Here is an 8,914-nt window from a genome sequence, read left to right on the forward strand (position 1 = left end):
TATAGCGCTCCCTCAGTACTGACTCAACAACAATGCAGCGCTCCCTCACTACTGACCCTACATCAGTATGGCACTCCCTCAGTACTGACCAACTGACAGGGCATAACTCCCTCAGTACTGGTCCTCCAAAAGAATGACACACCATCAGAACTAACCCTCTGACTGGACGGCACCACCAGTACTGACCCTCCGACAGTCCGGCACCCCCTCAGTGCTGACGCTCCAACAGTGCAGCACTTCCTCAGTACTGACGCGCCAAAACTGCAGCGCTCCCTCAATACTGATCCTCCAACAGTGCGGTGCTCCCTCAGTACCGGCCCTCCGAACGAATTGCACACCATCGGAACTGTCCCTCCAACAGTATGGCACTCCGTCCTAACTGATCCTCCAGCAGTATGGCACTACCTCAGTACTGAGCCTCCAACAGTATGGAAATCCCTCAGTTATGACCCTCCGACTGTATGGCACTCCTTCACTACTGACCCACTGGCAGTGCCGCACTCCCTCAGTACTGATCCTCCGACAGTGTAGCACTCCTCAGTGCTGACCCTCTACCAGTATGGCTCTCCCTCAGTACTGACCCTCCAATAGTATGAGACTCCCTCAATACTGACCATCCAACTGTATAACACTCCCTCAGTACTTACACTCTGACAGTATGGCACTCCCTCAGTGTTGACCATCTGACAGGGCAGAAATCCCTCAGTACTGGCCCTCCAAAAGAATGGCCCACCATCAGAACTGACCCTCTGACTGTATGGCTGACCCTCAGTACTAACCCTCCAATTGTATGATACTCCCTCAGTACTGACATTCTGACAGTGCAGCAGTCCCTCAGTACTGGGAATGCAGCGCCCCCTCAGCACTGACTCAACAACAATTCAGCACTCCATCAGTTCTGACCATCTGACGCTGCAGAACTCCCTCAGGACTGATGCTCCAAAAGTGCACCATCTACCTCAGTACTGACCCTCCGACAGTGCAGCACTCCCTCAGTACCGACTTTCTGACAGTGCAACACTCCCTCAGTGCTGACCCTATAACATTGCAGAACTCCATCAGTACTGACCCTCCAACAGTATTGCACTCCCGCAGTACAGAGCCTCCGACAGTATTGCACTCCCTCAGTTCTGACCCTCCGACAGTATGGCACTCCTTCAGTGCTGACCCTCCGACAGTGCAGCATTCCTTCAGTGCTGACCCTCCAAAAGTGCAGCACCTCATCATTACTGACCCTTCACCAGCATGGCACTCCCTCAGTACTGACCCTTCAAAAGTACAGCACTCCCTCAAGACTGACTATCCAACACTATGGCATTCCCTCAATACTGACCCTCCATCAGTTTGATATTCCCACAGTACTGAAGCTCCGAGAGTATGGCTCTCCCTCAGTACTGACCCTCCGACAGTGCAGCTCTCCCTCAGTATCGACTCTCTGACAGTGCAACGCTCTCTCAGTACTGACCCTGTAACAGTGCAGCACTCCATCAGTACTGAACCTCCACCAGTACGGCACTCCCTCAGTACTGACACGCTGGCAGTCAGTATGTCTCAAGACCAGCAATCTGAGAGTGTAGCGCTCCCTCAGTACTGACTCAACAACAATGCAGCGCTCCCTCACTACTGACCCTACATCAGTATGGCACTCCCTCAGTACTGACCCTCCGACAGTATGGCACTCCCTCAGTACTGATCATCTGGCAGTATGGCTCTGCCTCAGTACTGACCCTCCGACAGTATGGCACTCCCTCAGTGCTGACCAACTGACAGGGCACAACTCCCTCAGTACTGGTCCTCCAAAAGAATGACACACCATCACAACTAACCCTCTAACAGTACGGCACCACCAGTACTGACCCTCCGACAGCCCGGCACCCCCTCAGTGCTGACGCTCCAACAGTGCAGCACTTCCTCAGTACTGACGCGCCAAAAGTGCAGCGCTCCCTCAATACTGATCCTCCAACAGTGTGGTGCTCCCTCAGTACCGGCCCTCCAAACGAATGGCACACCATCGGAACTGTCCCTCCAACAGTATGGCACTCCGTCCTAACTGATCCTCCAGCAGTATGGCACTCCCTCAGTACTGAGCCTCCAACTGTATGGAAATCCCTCAGTTTTGACCCTCCGACTGTATGGCACTCCTTCAGTACTGACCCACTGGCAGTGCCGCACTCCATCCGTACTCACCCTCCACCAGTATGGCACTCCATCCGTACTGACCACTCCAACACTATGGCACCCCGCAGTACAGATCCTCCGACAGTCTTGCACTCCCTCAGTTCTGAACCTCCCGCAGTATGGCACTCCCTCAGTACTGACCCTCCGAAGGTGCAGCATTTCCTCTGTATTGACCCTCCGACAGTGCAGCACTCCATCATTACTGACCCTTCACCAGTATGGCACTCCCTCAGTACTGACCCTCCAAAACTGCAGCACTCCCTCAATACTGTCTATCCAACACTATGGCATTCCCTCAATATTGACCCTCCATCAGTTTGACATTCCCTCAGTACTGATGCTCCGACAGTATGGCACTCCCTCAGTACTCACCCTGCGACAGTGCATCTCTACCTCAGTATCGACACTCTGACTGCGCAACGCTCCATCAGTTCTGACCCTGTAACAGTGCAGCACTCCATCAGTACTGAACCTCCACCAGTACCGCACTCCCTCAGTACTGATCCGCCAATGGCCGGCACTCCCTCGGTGCAGAGCAGCCAAAAATATGGCAGTCCCTCAGTACTGAACCTCCGACAGTATGGCGCTTTCTAAGTACTGACCCTCCGACAGTTCAGCATTCTCTTAGTACTGACTCTCCGACAGTGCAGCACTCCTTCAGTACCGTCTTTCTGACAGTGCAACACTCCCTCAGTACTGACCCTCTAACAGTGCAGCACTCCCTCAGTTCTTATCCTCCGACAGTGCAGCATTCCCTCAGTACTGACCCTCCACCAGTATGGCACTCCATCAGTACTGACCGTCCAACAGTGCAGCATTCCCTGAGTACTGAACCTCCGAAAGTATGACACTCGCTCAGAACTGACACTCCGGCAGTGTGACAGTCCTTCCGTACAGACCATCTGAGAGTGCAGCATTCCCTCAGTACTGACTCAACAACAATGCAACACTCCCTCAGTACTGACCCGCTCGCAGTCAGCATCGCTCAACACTCTGAGAATGCAGCGTTCCCTCAGTAGTGACCCTGACCCTCTAACAGTGATGCACTCCCTTAGTACTAACCATCCAAGAGTGCATCATTCCCTCAATGCTGACTCTCCACCAGAACGGCACTCGCTCAGTACTGACCCGACAACAGTACGACACTCCCGCAGTACTGATCCTCCGACCGTGCAGCACTCACTCAATACTGTCCCTCCGACAGGATGGCACTCCCTCAGTGCTGACCATCTGACAGGGCAGAGCTCCCACAGTACTGGCCCTCCAAAAGAATGGCCCACCATCAGAACTGACCCTCTGACTGTATGGCACTCCCACAGTACTGATCCTCCGACAGTTTGGCACTCCCTCACTGCTGACGCTCCAACAGTGCAGCACTTCCTCAGTACTGACACGCCAAAAGTGCAGCACTCCCTCAATACTGATTCTCCGACAGTGCAGCACTCCCTCAGTACTGACTCCCTAACAGTGCAGCACTCCCTCAATACTGATCCTCCGACAGTGCAGCACTCCCTCAGTACTGACAATCTGGCAGTGCAGCCCTCCCTTTGTACTGACCTTCTGACAGTGCAGCACGGCCTCTGTACTGACACTCTGAAAGAGCAGCATTCCCTCAGTACTGATCCTCCGACAGTGCAGCACTTCCTCAATCTCGAACCTCTGGCAGTGCAACACTCCCTCAGCACTGATCCTCCGACAGTACAGCACTCCCTCAGTACTGAACCTCCACGAGTATGTCTCTCCTTCAGTCCTGACCCTCCAATAGTATGATAAACCCTCAGTACTGTCCCTCCAACAGTATGGCACTCCCTCATTACTGACCATCCAGCAGTATGACACTCCATCAGTACTGATCCTCCGACAGTATGGCACTGCCTCAGTACTGATGCTCCGACAGTGTGGCACTCCCTCAGTACTGAACCTCCGACACTGCAGCACTCCCTCAGTACTGACACTCTGAGAGTGCAGCGCTCCCTTAGTACTCACTTAACAAAAATGCAACACTCCCTCAGTACTGACCCGCTGGCAGTTAGCATCCCTCAATACTAACGCTCTGAGAATGCAGCGCTCCCTCAGTACAGACTCAACAACAATGCCGTGCTTGCACAGTACTGACACCCTGAGAGTGCAGCAGTCCCTCAGTACAGACTGAACAAAAATGCAGCGCTCCTTTACAACAGACCATCTGACAGTGCAGCACTCACTCAGTTCAGACTCAACATCAATGCAGAAATCCCTCAGTACTCACATTTTGAGGTTGCAGCACTCCCTCAGATCTGACCCTCTGACAGTGCAGCACTCCATCATTACTGACCCTCTACCAATATGGCACTCCATCAGTGCTGACCCTCCACCAGTAAGGCACTCCCTCATTACTGTCCCTCCAACAGTGCAACAGTCCCTCAGCACTCACTCTATAACAGTGCAGCACTCCCTCAGTACTGACCCTCCACCAGTCTGGCACTCCCTCAGCACTGACCATCCATCAGTATCGCACTCCCTCAGTACTTTTTCCTCCGACAGTGCAGCACTCCTTCAATACTGACACTCTGAGAGATCAGCGCTCCCTCAGTACTGACACAACAACAATACAATATTCCCTCAGTACTGATCCGCTGGCAGTCAGCATCCCTCAATACTAACACTCTGAGAATACAGCACTCTCTCAGTACTGACTCAACAGCAATGCAACGCTCCCTCAGTACTGACAATCTGAGAGAGCAGCATTTCCTCAGTACTGAGCATCTGACAGTGCAGCATTCCCTCAGTACTGATCCTCAAACAGTGCATCACTCACTCATCACCAACTTTCTGAGAGTGCAACATTGCCTCAGTACTGATCCTTCGACAGTGCAGCACGACATCAATACTGACCCTCTGGCAGTGCAGCGCTCCCTAAGTACCGACTTTCTGACAGTGCAACACTCCCTCAGCACTCACTCTCTAACAGTGCAGTGCTCCCTCATTACTGATTCTCTGACAGTGCAGCACTCCCTCAGTGCTGACCCTCCACCAGTATGGCACTCCCTCAGCACTGACCCTCCAATAGTATGATACTCCCTCAATACTGACTCTCCAACAGTATTACACTCCCTCAGTACTGATGCTCCAACGGTCTGCCACTCCCTCATTACTGACCCACCATCAGTCTGGCACTCCCTCAATACTGACACTCCTACAGTATAGCACTCCCTCAGTACTGACCCTCCACCAGTATGGCACTCCCTCAGCACTGACCCTCCAATAGTATGATACTCCCTCAATACTGACACTCCAACAGTATTACACTCCCTCAGTACTGATGCTCAACGGTCTGGCACTCCCTCATTACTGACCCACCATCAGTCTGGCACTCCCTCAATACTGACACTCCTACAGTATAGCACTCCCTCATTACTGATCTTCTGACAGTATGGCACTCCCTCAGTACTGACCCTTCGAAAAAATAGCACCCCCTCTGTACTGATCCTCTGACAGTGCAGCACTCCCTCAGTACTGACCCTCAGCAGTATGGCACTCCCTCATTACTGACCATCCAGCAGTATGGCACTCCCTCAGCAATGAACCTCCGACAGTATGGCACTCCCTCATCTCCAGCTTTCTGACAGTGCAGCACTCACTTAGTATTGACCCTCTAACAGTGCAGGGCTCACTCAGTACTGACCATCTGACAGTGCAGCACTCCCTCAGTACTGAATCAAAAATAATGCAACACTCCTTCAGGACTTACACTCGGAGGGTGCAGCGTTCCCTCAGTGCTGACTCAACAACAATGCAGCATTCCCTCAGTACTGACGATCTGGCACTGCAGCACTCACTCAGTACTGACACTCTGAGTGTGTAGCATTCCCTCAGTACTGACCCTCCAACAGTGCAGCGCTCACTCTATACTGACCCTCTAACAGTGCAGCACTCCCTCAGTACTGATCATCTGACTGTGCAGCCCTCCTTCAGTACTGGCCCTCCACCGGTATGGAAAACCATCCGTACTGACACTCCATCAGCATCGCTTTCCCTCAGTACTGACCTTCCAACAGTATGTCACTCCCTCAGTACTGACCCTCCGACAGTATCGCACTCCCTCAATACTAACCATCTATTAGGGCAGCAACCTCTCAGTACTGAAACTGTGAGAGTGCAGCACTCCCTCAGAACTGACTCAACAACAACGCAGCGCTCCCTCAGCACTGAGACACCAACAGTAGGCAAGTCTTCATCACCAAATTGATGACAGTGCAGAACTCCCTCAGTACTGGTCCTCCAACAGTGCAGCACTCCCGTAGTACTGACTCAACAACAATGCAGCGACCCTTCAGATCTGACCATCCGACAGTGCAGCACTCACTCAGTACTGACCCTCTGAGATTGCAGCGCTCCCACAGTACAGACTCAACAACAATGCAGCACCCTCTCAGTACAGACAGTCTGTGAATGCAGCTTTCCCTCAGTACTGACTCAACAACAATGAGCCATTCCCTCAGTACTTACCATCTTACTGTGCAGCACTCCCTCATCACTGACCCTCTGACAGTGCAGCGCTCCCACAGAACTGACACTCTGAGAGTGCAGCATTCCCTCAGTACTGACCAGCTGAAGTGCAGCATTTCCTCAGTACTGACCATCTGACACCGCAGCATTCACACAGTACTGGCACTCTGAGAGTGCAGCATTCCCTCATCACCAACTTTCTGACAGTGCAGCTCTCCCTCACTACTGATCCTCAGAAAGTGCAGCGTTCCCTCAGTAATAACTCAACAACAATGCAGCACTCCATCAGTACTGACACTCTGAGAGGGCAGCATTCCCTCAGTACTGACCAGCTGAAGTGCAGCATTTCTTCAGTACTGACTATCTGACACCGCAGCATTCACACAGTACTGGCACTCTGAGAGTGCAGCATTCCCTCATCACCAACTTTCTGACAGTGCAGCTCTCCCTCACTACTGATCCTCAGAAAGTGCAGCACTCCCTCAGTACGGATCCTCTGACACTGCAGCACACTCTCAGTACTGATCCTCCACAAATATGGCACTCCCTCAGTACTGACCCTCCAACAGTATGGAACACCCTCAGTACTGACCCTTCAACAATGCAGCTCTCCCTCAGTACTGACCACCCAAGTATCGCACTGCCTCAGAACTGACCCTCCGACAATACAGCACCACCTCAGTACCGACCATCCGACAGTATGGCACTCCCTCAGTACTGACCCTCCGACAGAATGTCTGTCCCTCAGTACTGACCCTCCGACAGTGCGACACACCCTCATACCGACACTCGAACAGGGTCGCACTCCCTCACTACTGACTCTCCAAATATGCAGCACTCCCACAATACGTATCTTCCGACAGTGCAGCACTGCCTCAGTACCGAATTTCTGACAGTGCAGCACTGCCACAGCACTGACCCTCTAGCAGAGCAGCACTCCCTCAGTACGGATCCTCCGACAGTGCCGCACACCCTCAAAGCTGACCCTGCAACAGCACAGCACTCCCTCAGTACTGACCCTCCAACTATCGCACTCCCTCAGAACTGACCCTCCGACAATACGGCACCACCACAGTCCTGACCATCCGACGGTATGGCACTCCCACAATTCTGACCGTCCGACAAAATGTCAGTCCCTCAGACCTGACCCTCCGACACTGCGGCACACCCTCAGTACTGTTCCTCCCACTGTCCAGCAGTCCCTCAGTGCTGACCCTCCACCTGTATGGCCAACCAATAGTACTGACCCTCCAACAGTAAGGTACTCCCTCAGTACTGACCCTCCAACAGTATGGCACTCCCTCGGTGCTGACCATCTGATGGTGCAGCATCCGTCAATACTGAGTGCAGTGCTCCCTCAGTATTGACTCATCAACAATGCAGCGCTCCCTCAGTACTGATCCTCTAACGGAAGGCAATCCCGCATCACCAAGTTTCTGACAGTGCAGCACTCCCTCAATACAGACCCTCTGGCAGTGCAGCTTTCACTTAGTAACGACTTTCTGACAGTGCAACACTCCGTCAGCACTGACTCTCTAATAGTGCAGCAGTCCCTCAGTACTGATCATCCGACAGTGCAGCACTCCCTCAGTACTGACCCTCCAACAGTACGGCACGCCCTCATTTCTGACCCTCCAGCAGTATGGCTTTCCATCAGTACTGATCCTCCAACAGTATCGCTCTCCCTCAGCATTGACCATCCAACACTCCCTAAGTACTGACCCTCCAGTAGTGCAGCACTCCCTCAGTACTGACTCTCCAACAGTATGGTACTCCCTCAGTACTGTCAATCTGACAGTGCAGCAATCATCAACAGTTACACTCCAAGAGTGCAGCGCCTGCTCATTACTGATTCAAAAACCATGCAGCACTCTCTCACTACTGACACTCTGAGAGTGCAGCATTCCCTCAGTACTCAACAACAATGCAGCTCTCCTTCAGAACTTACCATCCAACAGTGCAGCAATGCCTCAGTACTGGCACTGAGAGTGCAGAGCTCCCTCAGAACTGACTCTGCAACAATGCAGCTTTCCCACAGTACTGACAGTCTGAGAATGCAGCTTTCCCTCAGAACTGACACTCTGAGAGTTCAGCATTCCTCCCGTACTGACTCAAGAACAATGCAGCACACACTTTGTACTGACCCTCTGACAGTGCAGCACTCCCTCAGTACTGAATCAACAACAATGCAACAGTCCCTCAGTACTGACACTCTGAGGGTGCAGCACTCCCTCAGTACTGACCTTCT

This window comes from Heterodontus francisci, unplaced genomic scaffold (assembly GCF_036365525.1).
Source record: "Heterodontus francisci isolate sHetFra1 unplaced genomic scaffold, sHetFra1.hap1 HAP1_SCAFFOLD_88, whole genome shotgun sequence".
Taxonomy (NCBI): domain Eukaryota; kingdom Metazoa; phylum Chordata; class Chondrichthyes; order Heterodontiformes; family Heterodontidae; genus Heterodontus; species Heterodontus francisci.